General features: G+C 40.3%; 1 long non-coding RNA gene across 3 annotated transcripts in view; it reads left to right on the plus strand.

Moving 5' to 3' along the window:
* Positions 1–12986, plus strand: part of LOC135838936 (uncharacterized) — a 282350-nt gene that overhangs the window by 136721 nt on the left and 132643 nt on the right. The gene's annotated exons all lie outside the window — the stretch shown is intronic.

Consider the following 12986-nt stretch of genomic DNA (forward strand, 5'->3'; position numbering starts at 1 on the left):
AGTTCTTAGAACCCTGTTAGACGGATATGCCTTAATGGTAACACGTATGTGTATAAACAGGTAATTTAACCCTTCCAGCACCGTTCGGTGATGTGGTTGGTAACAATGAGTGGTTAAGGTGTCAAATGAGCCTTCCAGCTTCTTTGGCAACTGGACCAACTTGTAGTTCGTTTTCGTGAAGCAAGCGAGTTGCCAAGATAATATGTCCTTAATTCTTTAGAGCTCTGGCCCTAGGTTTAAAGTGTTCTTGTATATTTTATAATTTAGTAATAATTCAGTAGTGTTAACGTAATTTTCCCCCTCTGATAAATATTGTATTGTTTTCCCTATTTCTCCGAGTCGGTTTAAGTATATTGTGTCATTTTTGACCATAATACATTCGTTTACACGAACTTTGCGTATGATATTGTATTGTGTTCGGTAGTGTACTAAAAGCCCTAGCCGAGGTAAGTAATTAGCTTTATTACGATTACACCAGTGCATTCTCCGTATCCGATTACCTGCTTATTCGAGTAGGTAATTAGTCAGTAGGTATCGAATATACGAACGTATATTTAGTAGGTACCTACGACACAATATTATTTTATCATTGGCGCCTCAACGCAAATCTTTATTGCATGCAAAGTGAGCTTGATTTTCCTTACGGAAAAACGCGCCTAATATACAGTTAGCTACTGTAATCTGTTTAAAGTTAATTAATTTGTGCTTCGCTTCCGCTTTCGGATAACAAATACCTGTGTAGGTATTTGTATATTTGTAAACGTGTGCAATTAGGTGCGAAAAAAGGCGCGAACGCGTCTACATACTTAGTTGACCTCGTCACGCTTGATTTCAGAGGGGAACCTCTGTACAACGTCCGAGGTGCGAAACCTGTCCCAGACAGAACAACTATATCTGCGGTGCATGTGTGACTCATTCACGCATTTCTGCTGTCTGTCAACGCCTCTAGTTTTACGAGCTAGTAATTTTATTTGTTTAATACTCGTTCCAATATATCGCTCGTATGTCGGAACTTAAAGACAGACTAAGAAATAGGCCTAACAGACGAAGCCTAAACGAGAGAGATTTGCAAGGTCGCAAACCAAGCAACGCAGGTAGTAAAAAATCGTCGCGAAATCCCTCATTAAACAACTTAGGTCCTATACACGAAATGAACGATTTTGGCGACGAAAGTCATGACCTTACCGCGAGTGACGGTGAGGTAGTTAACCCTCCCACAATGCCGCCCGGCGATCTATCGTTCGATGTAGTTGCTGAAAGACTTACGTACACCTGGAATTATGTCGATGGTCGTTTTAAAAAGGTATATAAAAAGCAAAAAGATATGCAAAATAGAATCAATGAAATTGACGTGTCGTCACAACAGGCGAGTAATGCCGCGAATCGTGCATTGTCATTGGCCGGTAAGGCTAATGATATAGCCAAAGCGAACCAGAAAGAGGTTGATAAAATCAACAAAGCATCTGCGGCGTACGTCAAGAAAAATGACAGGTTCCAGGAAACCACCAATAAACTTATAAGTGATACAAATGATGAGATGCATCAATTATTTGATGACATACAAGAGCTAGATCACAAGCTTGAGGAACATGCAGAAGTATTGCAGGATGCAAATGCTACTACCGAACACCTTGCCAAAAAGGTCAATACCCTCGAGCAACGTGTTAATAACGCTCCGAGCGGAGGAGGAGGTGGCGGGAACCGCCAACCTAATAAGATCGACGTGATGTTATTAAAAGCATCTAATATAGTTTTCACGGAACAAAATCGTTTATTTCCACACGATTTTATTCAAAAGTTTGAGCATTTTACAAACGCTACAAATGCTCCTGATGCGCATAAAGCGCACGTGTTTACTACAGTAGTAGCTACGAATGATCGCGAGACCTGGATGACGACGTTATCGCCAAATGATACGTACGAACGTACAAAGGAGAGTTTCTTGAGATTCTATTGGAATGAACGAGCCCAAGATATGCTCGAACGAGCTTGCGATAATTTTGATTGTGCTAACAGTCTACAAGACGTAATTGGACAATTAATTCGATTTACAATCGCGCTAAGCCATTCCGATCATCGTAGCACATCGTATATAATTGATACAATCGCGCATAAACTTCCTGGTGCGTACCAGATGCGAGTTGAAAAGAAAGGCCAAACGATAGAGCAATTTATCGAAAAGCTACGTGCGTTGAGTGAAATCAATATCGATTTTGCGAAACATAAGAAGGTGAGGATTATGCCGAACGTGCAATCCAAACCAACCCCCCAATGGACGTTGCAACAACAAATGATTATGAGTGGTGTATGGCCCCCCCACGCACCCCCAACGATCCAAATGGGACCGATGGGACCGCTCCCACCCAATCCACCCCCATTAATGCAACATCCACTATTTTCAGCTCCAACAGTACCGCCGGTACGCCCGAATGCATTCCGGTATCCCCCATTAATTAGAGGCCAAGCTAATCCACAGGGGTGGATACCCAGGCACATATTTAATCGAGGAAACAATCGGAATGCAAATCACAACCAAAATGTGTATTACACACCACCCGCGCAAAATAATAATGCGAACGCCAATGCAGCAATTCCAATGCCCCCACCCACAGCACAGAATGCTCCATTGCCAATAATGCCAGCTAAGTTTATGATGATAGACCCGAACGGAATACCAAGAATGGTAACTGGTACACAAGTACCCCTTCAACCCCAATATAATGACGATGATGATTTTTATTATAGCGATGAACACCAACCATTGTATGATGAAATACAAAAACAATACAATGATTGGTATGATGCATGTTTAAATCAACAGATGCACCAAGCGACAATTACCGAATTACCGCAACAGCAACAAACCGTTGACAATTCGATGCAAGTTCAATACGCTACGCTTATGCATCCAGCACCTACCGCCACGCACGTGACCACGAACGTAAACAACCCGCACATCCCGCCTACTCCTACAGCTACGAGTATTCTAACGAGCACCACGAATACAGCGTCTACGACGACTCAACCAGCAGCCACCACGGCGATTTCGGGAAACCGACAGAGCTAGGGGAAGAGAGGGATAAACCTAGCCACATAGAGATCCCTAACGATATGTTTTACGAGTATGTGTGGATCGGAGATGGTTTGGTCCATCATCTCAAACGAGGTGATGTTGACCAAATTGAAAAATCACCAGATTACGTACGTGACCAAATAGGTTTAGAAGAGCTCTATGCGAGCCTGCAAAAGGTGACTTTCACACCTACTGCCAAGGTGGTATTATCGTTAGGGCAACGAGAATTGAATTTCTCAAGAAAACCCTACGAGGTCGTAGAGAAGCAAATTAACAGTATTATTAATTTGCTATTGGACGTTAAAAAAGTCCAGCATATATTTTTAATGATGCCGCTGGTAAAACCTCGTAAAAAAGGTGACAAACCAGTAAGCTTAAGTAGGTACATTGCGTATAGAAATATTTTAGTAAAACTAACAGACGATAAACGTATCACGTTTTGGCGCCAGATGGCGTACGCATATCTAAAATTAGAAAAGATCCATACGGAAAATGGCGATGAATTTGATCGACCTGCGATCGATCAAAGAAATAATGTAATACCATTACAGAATAAATTCTTTTATTCGAAAGCGTACAATCGATATTACCCAGACATGTCGATGTACACGCACGTGTTTCAGATGGTTGTGCACGCTCTCGATAAATGGGAAACATCTGTACTTGATTACAAACGTGATAGAGAGGCCCCGCTGCGGGAAGCTGCATTAGGACGTCTGAAAACATTATTCGAATCGAATATCGACCGAAATAAAAACCCTATGGACGAGAAAATTTACATAAACAACTCGATGATGAAGAAATTAATCCAAGCGTTGTCTATGAAAATTGATTGCTGTCCAAATACGGGTGTTTATTTACGTCGAAAAATAACGCCAAACGGCGATGCAATTTTTGCAAAAATTGTATATGATCCGCCAGCTAAGGCTGGCCACTTATCCAAACCGGTGAACTTTGAAGAATTGACCATTCTTTCACCAAAACCGCCAAAACAGATTTTTGGCAAAGGTGATAACCAGGTGATTATGGAAGATGCTAATTCTGATGACGAGAACCAGGAAGTGGATAAAACACCTAAATTGAAAGTCAATGCGATTGATGCAATCGAGTATGCACACCCTGCTTCGAACGAAGATGAGATACAATCTATGACTCGTGATCAATTTATTGATCACCAAACGGTCGATCCAGCGTGTGTAATCCCGGTTATGATTGGATTAAAACCGATGGCGTTGCAATTGGACTCAGGGGCTCTGCCCAATGTAATTTCGAAGCCTGTCGTCGAGTATATTACTCGACAACACCCTCAATGGATTAAGTATATCCAATTACGCCGTCCAGTACTATTAAGAATGGCTGATGATAAATTAGTCAAAACAATGACTCATATCGTGGAAATTTGTATGAGAGTAGGTACTCAGATGATTTACTCACCATTTTACATCTTGGATACTCCCGCCAAATCGTGCATAATGGGCCGTGTGGCCATGAGATACTTAGGTATTTTACCTCAGCTAGAAGAGGGGCACGATTATGCTTTATGTAAACCACGAAATGGACAACCGTTCAAAATACCTTACCTACGTGAGGACGAATATAGGGACGCCTTGTCCGTCTACCATTGTGAAGTTGAACCACAATACATGCACGAAATGGTGCACAACTTACACAGAAAATCGGGATACCTCGACCAAGAGCTATTCGATGAGCAATTCAAGGCTCAACAGCTCTATAAAAAGAATATGAAGAATGACTTAAACAACCTCGTTCTCAAGGGTAAAATTACCGCGAAAGAGGCAGACGATGCCTATAAAGAAGTTGAAGGCTACTGTGACATTTTCAGCAACTCGCCAGGTCGCTATGTTGGCGAAAGAGTCAACTTCAAGTTTGACATTGACCCAAAACTGGGTCCTTGGAGAGGTGAAAAATTCCGTCCTTCGCAGAAGATCATGGAAGCCTTGAGAAAGACGATCGCAAAAATGTTGCGAGAAGGTATAATAAGGCCCTCACGGTCAAAATACATTAATACGATGGCGCCGGTAATAAAAAAGAACGGTGACATTAGATTGTGTTTAGATGCCGACGAACTCAATAAAAAACTACAACAAGTGCTTACAGAACCGAACCCGGTTGAATGGATCATCTTTGAAAACAAAGGTGATGAATTATTTTGCACTCTCGATTTTACTGCCGGTTTCTGGCAGCTGGTTCTCGACGAGGCATCGCGTCAATACACCGCATTCCAAGTATGCGGACAAGTTTATGAGTTTTGTCGATTACCGTACGGTTTGAAAATATCAAGTGGCGAGTTCGTTCACATGATAAATCAGGTGATTCCTGACATGAAAGGAGTGACTAAGTTTGTTGACGACGTCAAGGTGTCTGGTGCAACATTTAGAGAGACTTTAGATCGTCTGAAAGAAGTATTCGAAGCAATTCGAAAGAATGGTTTAAAATTAAACCCTAACAAGACGCAATTTTTCCGCGAATACGCGGAACATTTGGGCTTCATTATTTCAAAAGATGAAGTTGCCAAACAGAGTGAGAAAATAAAGAAATTTATGGAATTTGTCGAAAAACACACGAAGAAAGGGAAATTTGTACTAAAAACGGTGAAAGAAATTCTCACTCTGGTAGGACTAACCGGTCTTTATAGGAATTTTATTCCTAATTATATGCAAATTTTGCGACCTATCTATGACCTTACCAAGGGTAATGAAGACAAGGTCGTATGGGGCAAGGAGCAAGAAAAAGCTTTTGAGCAATTGAAAGCTGAGTATTGCAAAGATTTCAAACTGAAACCACCGCCTCAAGATGGTGATTTGTATCTTGATACGTACGTATCCGAAGATGCAATGAACGCTGTGTTATTCTACATAGATAAGGTATCGAAAGAGAAGCATATCTGCTTATTTGTATCGAAACTTTTCGAAACACATCAGAAGAATTTCACGCTTTTCGATCGTGAAATGATGACACTGGTGCAAGTTTTGAAGAAAGTTCAAATGTGGGTCATTGGACGAAAAATTCACGTTCGGAAAAATTTATTGGCGATCGCTAATAGGTATAGAGAGATGGCGCAAACACATCGTAAAGCTGCTCATTGGATTACTTGGTTCAATTGTTTCGATCTACAATGGACTATGGATAAATCCAATAAGCACTTGTACAGTGTAAAAGCGCCAGAATTGGAATTAAAGAATTTTTCGACCGAAATACCACCTTTGGAAGTGTTATTTGTTGAAGAAAATATCACGATACTTCATAATCGTCTGAACGATATTCCTAAGTTCCAAAACGGAGATGAAAAATGTGAAGCGATCATGAAGATTTTAACTACGCATTATCCGGAAACGGACAAAAAAGAAATCGAAATAAAAAAGCGTAAAGCTAAGAAATTCACAATTAAAGATACGCTCGTATATGAAAATTCAGGGGAAGAAATGGACTTGGATGATGAGGAGGTCAACGACCTCACACCTATCAAGAAACCTATGCTAATGAAAAGGCTAGATAACGGCTCGCTGGTACCCTACCTACCAGACACCCTATTCTACGATACGGTAGACTACCTGCATTATGCATATGGCCATTTGGGCCCAGCTAAGTTGGAAATGATATTTCGTCGTATGTATTATCATCCCAACTCTATGCACTACATATGTGAAATATGTAATACGTGCATTGTGTGCAAAGTAAATAAAAATTACACCAACCACAAGGTCTTAGAATACGGACAAATAGAGGCGTACGCTATAGGCGATGTTTTGTCAGTTGACATTTTTGGACCAATTCCTGCAATCGAAGGATACCCTAAATTTTTACTGGTGGTAAAAGACATTTTTACCGGTAAAACTTGGATCCAAACAATGTGTCATACGCGACAAAAGGATGTCTGCAACGCAATGCAAACCGTCCTTGCGGACATCGAACGTCGTGACGTAACCATCAAAAAAGTAATTACCGACAACGGTACTCAATTTATTAGTGAATCGTGGTATAAGCTACTTGAACATAATGATATCAAGGTAGCCCATACCAATGCCTACAACCCGCAATCGTCTTCGGTCGAACGTACGATGCGAGTAATCGGTGACAAGCTGAGGGTGAAATTGAATAAAATTCACAACCCTCATAAACCCCATACGGGATGGCAAGGCTTTATTGGAGAAATCCAAATTGAAATAAATAATACACCTACGTCATTCGGATTCACCCCGAACGAGGCATGGGGCATGGTAGATGCTATAAATGCGAAAATGCCTCATAAACGAAAGAAATTCGATTTTACCCATAAATTAATCGAATTGAAAGAGAATTTGAGCAAAATTAAAGCTCCTTCAATTCCTTTATCGGAATGCTTTACGAAGAAATTAGACCCTACGGTCGACTTAATTTTAGATCCAGACGGATACGCCCGCGTAACCGCCGACGGCGCGTGTTCGAAGAATGGAGACGCGGACGCGGTAGCGGGGATTGGAATCTGCTTTGCACCAGATTCATTGAGAAATGTATCCGATCGGATATCACCTACTGAAGATTTCCAACTGTCGAATAATTTTGCTGAATTGTCAGCCATTATTCAAGCATTGGAAATTTTAAAATTTAATGACGTGAAAAAAGTTAAGCTTTTTTCAGATTCGAATTACGTCATTAAGGCTCTGAACCATACGGTTAACGTGTGGTTGAAAAACAAGTGGCTTAACGCCAGGAAAAAACCTGTCCACCACAAGAAGCTTTTTGAGCAAATTTTGGAATTGAAAAAATCATTCGATTTCATTGAATTTCACCACGTCTACGCACGTAAATACGAATACACGAACGTGATAGCGGATCACTTGGCCAAAAAAGCTGTCTACACGATTGAACTGGCGAAATTCCAAATCGATAAAATGACTGACCGTCAAATAATTGAAACTTATATTCGGGAAAGAAGACGATTAAAAAAGATCGAAGAGGAGTACAAGTTCAACAAGGAGCACAAGGATCCAGACACGCTTAAGGAAGGAGATATGGTTTTGCTCACAAACCATAAATTGTCTAGTTCGGACAAGCAAACCGCGAAAAAATTGTACCAAAAGCGTATTGGTCCATTTAAGATTCTCAAACGAGCAGGTACCAACTCATACCTACTTGAACCAACCGACGGTTCAAACGTGAATCGCATTGCGAACGTTAGACAACTTACGTTGTTTTTAAAAAAGGCTGAAATTTCAGAAATGGAAAAAGATCCCTGCCTACGTTCGTGGCTTGATAAACGTACGTTAGAGAAGAAAATTTCTGATTTTTTGAATGACCATAAAATTGAAACCAACAACGACGAATCATCGGAGGAGGATGAATTAGAAATGGTCGAAAAAATTCAAAAAATCAAGGTTCCAAGATCGGACAAAAATGATGAAAATACCAAAAACGCCACGAAGGTAATTTTGTCAAAATTAGAAAAAATCGCGCGAGATCAAAGACAAGCCGTTCGAGCTAAGAAACGTTCGGAGTACCTAGCTAGTAAAGCTGGCACTAGTAGTGAAGAGCCAATATACGAAGAATTGGACACACCTGTGAAGAAGAAGAAGAAAAAGAAGAAAAAGAAAAAGGAAAATACTTCGAACGAAGTACCTGTCATAGATCTAACCACGGATGACAAGGAGAAAGATGCTGCGAATGAAGAACCAAAGGAAAAGAAAACTCGAAGATCTGAACGTCTCGCAGCTACCGCCCTTCGAATGGGACAACGGTTAATTTTGAAAAAGAATGCCAAAACGGTAAACCAAATTAAAATGCTTGATAATGAACAAAAATTCTACGGCAAGTATTACGGTACTGATCCAGATCCAAAAACTGAATACAAAGATGACCGTTCGGTATCAGTTAGCGAAAGCGAAAGTGACTCGTCTGAATTGTCTTCGGACGAAGAAAACTCACTGGAATTCATATTAAATAATTCGCCAAACAACTCTGATACGGAGAAAAGTGATAAGAAAGGTAAAAAAGCAAAATCGAAGATTAAAAAATTGGCGCTTTGGTTGATGGGTTCGAACAAAAAAGATTAGAATTAGCCAATTCAGCGACGCTCGTCGTTCTATCTTTCGTATTCACCCGCACCCTCTCGCTACTTTCTTCGTACCGATCTCGTAAAATTCCAGGAAATTTTGCGAGAATCAGCCGTTCGGTTTTGGAAACATCACGCGTCATCTATTGATTGAAAGGCTATTATGTTGTGTAGATCAGTATCGAACGGGTGTAATTGTGCGTAACCAGAGCTAACGTGGCTATTTTTATTATTTAGCGCCTGATGCGGTGAAGTATAAGTTCGCGAAAAACCAGTACATGTGCGGTAATACAGTTTAATGTAAGATAAGTGCGTACGTATAGTTCTACAAGTACCTTACGGTGATAAAAAAAGAGTGCTATTGGCAAATTCAACGATCGTAATGAATAACAATCGACCATTCCCATACCTGGCTCCCGCATTACGCAGACGTCGACCATGGAACCTACGATTTGGATATGTTACCGTTCGGATACGACTAAACGGAATGGTCCATGATCATATTTTACCGGATGCGATTAGCGTTAATGTACGAGCTAGAGGACGAGCTTGCACAAGAAGATTTACCCGAGTTGATCTACGAAACATGATCCGCGAGCTGTTCCATCAAGATCTATTGTTCGACTTTGACTACAATCCAATAGAATTAATCATCATGGAGATTCACAATTTCTACTTCGCAAATGGTGATCGATTATTGTTAATTCGCAGAGAAAGCCGTACGGCACGGGTACGCATACCCATAGCAGTCGTCGATGACTTCCTCGATACTTTCGGCTTTATCCCGGCGGAATTTATGTAAGTTATAAGATGTTTAGATTAATTAGGATACGTACGTACCACTTAGTATTAAGTCAAGATGTACCTTATTTCTTACCTTTTTCGATTTTTCGTTTCGAATAAAATAATTAATGTACACACGTATAGATTTCTTTATTTTACTTAAAGTACAATAAATGAACAAATTGACACACGTACAAAGCCAGAGAATAACTACAGTAAAAGGTAAGCGAAATTGATTCTCTTGAATATCGCAATCGTGAAATATCACATCACCGGAGAATATTTTGCTAAGCAAAATTCGAATGTGCGTTCGTACGATTATCAAACTAAAATTTTTGATAAATCAACCAATGTTCCAGTAGCTCGATTAAGTGCGTTCTCGCAAAGTATAATATTTCGAGCGTATAAGGGAGGCAGCGTGCGTATATCGAGTACTGTAAATTGATGTAAAGTGATTGCGTTCATAATATTACCGTGCGGTTAATTTACGAGTGTTTTGCTACGCAATCTTTCTACGTTCGTATGATGGCTCAGGAACCGATTTTCCCCAGATTAGACCCGGCGCTTGCGGCTATTCGACCGCCAGAAATGCGACCACCATTCCGATCGATCTTCTTACAATTCCAGCGACCTCGACACGCACTACGACGACGCCCGCGTATCGTAGTCACAGTGGCTGCCAATGAGCGGAATATAATACGATTCCTCCATATCAACGACTTCGACCAACTGCTAAATGAGCTAATTTTTCAAAATCTTACAGATTTCGCGCACGGAAACTCAGCAATCGTTATCGAATTTCACCAACATTTTAATGAAGAAGGTGCGCAGCTGATCATTGCGAGGCGAAGAGATCGTACGACAAGGGTCTATCGACCAATGGCGATCATAGACGAGTTCCTGCAGCTATTAAGATTAAATTACGCGGATTTTGCGTAAAATTCGAAGTTTATAGACTCGAAAAAGTAAGAACTCGTCCGATAACTGTTATATAGGTAACTTGTACCTCGGTATTTAATTTTAACATGTAAAATTTCTCAACGAATAAAACTGTACGGTTAGTCCAGCGATATACGTGCACGTATTATTTGTCCATGCCTACCAGGGCAAAATAAAGAGGAACTATGTTCGAACAAATAGGTAAAAGCTTACATAAGACTCAACAAAATTATAGGAAGGGCAAACTTGGCAACAGGGGATAAAATTAACAGACTCAAAAATGAGTAAAAGTTTAACGAAATGCTTCGAATAGAATATCACCAACGTGATAAAAAGTTTAAAAATAAACTTGGTAACTATTATCTGAACAGATATAGGTAAGTATCAATTGTATTGAAACATTTTTCTCCACAAGTGGTATCACAGTTATGATACGAACGCAAGATGCACCTATGTGCAAATAACCGAAAGGTAAGTACTTTACAATTATACCTAGCTCGGGAAAATACGTAGAAACGAATGATTGAAAAATCTATACATGTACGAAAACGTACACATTTTTTGATTTACTATTTTAAAAACCTGAAACGCTCGTTCCGCCTCACACTAACCTACTCACACCTCACTCAAATTACCCGTACAGTTTCACTCCTGAAAACACATAAAACATCGTATATTTGAGACAGAAATAGGTGAGTTGAGTAGAGAAGGCGAAGAAATAGGTAGGTACCTACTTGCCTTGAAATAATACATAAGAAATGCCAGTTAGAAACGTACGTTTCTTTTTTCTAACTCCACGCCCACCAGAGTGACTAATTACCATAAAAAGGTTCATTTTTTGCTGCAAATTACTCAAACACTCATCGTACGATGAATCCGAACCTTTTTCGGTAACAATTCATCGACCATTAAAATGGTAATTAATGCATCGTTCGATGCCCTGCTAAGTGAAAAACAACCACGTGAGTTGAACCAAACATGTTTTTCTACACACGTGATAGTAGCAAATAGGTTCGTACGAACAATACAGCACATCTCAGGGCTAGAATTTCAAGGCTAAAATTACAATCAAATTCCTTTCAAAGGACCAAATATTCACTAGCGTGACAACTACAGATTTATTACCTATAAAAAATCAACTTGAAACCGAATAAGATGTCCAAAAGACCGCTTTCTAGTGCGTAATAAAATGAAACAATACGCACATTGCACGAACGTGCTTCTTCTGCTTTTCGTAGAAATTTGACTACGCTGCTTGGTCGCCACCAACCAGTCACCTAAGGGAGGGAGAAGGGCAGTTTTTGCGTTAGCAGCTCATTTCTGTCTACTGATATGATTATTCTCTTCTAGTCGCTCGTGTTATCATCATGCTTACGCTGGAAGAATGCGAAACGTTATCGCGCATTTTACTGATAATCAAAGAAATACTTGCTCTCGTTCGAGAGATGCTTTCCACCCTCCTCTAAATTATATTTATACAAAAAAGGCATCGAGCGACGCGCGCAGACGGATTCGAATTACTATCTATTGCACATATTGTAATCGGTTCCATTATATTCCTGTCTACCGCCCGGCTACAGTTCGATCTTTACGTTTTTAAAATTATCATTGTATTTTTGATGTATGTTATTATCGTGTGTGAACGTTTTGCGAAGTATCAGTGTTCGATTAATCGAGTATTTTATTACCATTTTTGTAAATTGCGCGAATAATATGAATTTTTTGTGCGTACATTACGTGTTATATGTGTAAATACTGCGAGTACGATAATCCTCTAGTGTCGGTGTGTCGCGAATTATATATCTACGAACGCAGAGTGTTCGACATCTCGGGTACGTGTGTACGATTCGTGGAAAAACTTTACCGATCGCGAGTGAATTCCACCATGGCCGACGACCAAATTACGGTAATCTTGTGCTCCAAATGTCACAAACCGATTTTTGACCCAAACCAACGAGTAAGTCATGATAATTTACCGACGCTGGCCACCACGCACTGCCACGCTTTTCACCCATTTTGCCTTAGCCAAATGCGAGGTGAGTCTATGGCTTCCGACGAAAATGGCAATTTTGTATTATGCCCAGAGCTGAATTGTAACCGAGCGATAAGGCCACTCGACGCGAATTTCATTAGTCCGGCAAC

The sequence above is a fragment of the Planococcus citri genome, chromosome 3 (assembly GCF_950023065.1).
Source record: "Planococcus citri chromosome 3, ihPlaCitr1.1, whole genome shotgun sequence".
Lineage (NCBI taxonomy): Eukaryota > Metazoa > Arthropoda > Insecta > Hemiptera > Pseudococcidae > Planococcus > Planococcus citri.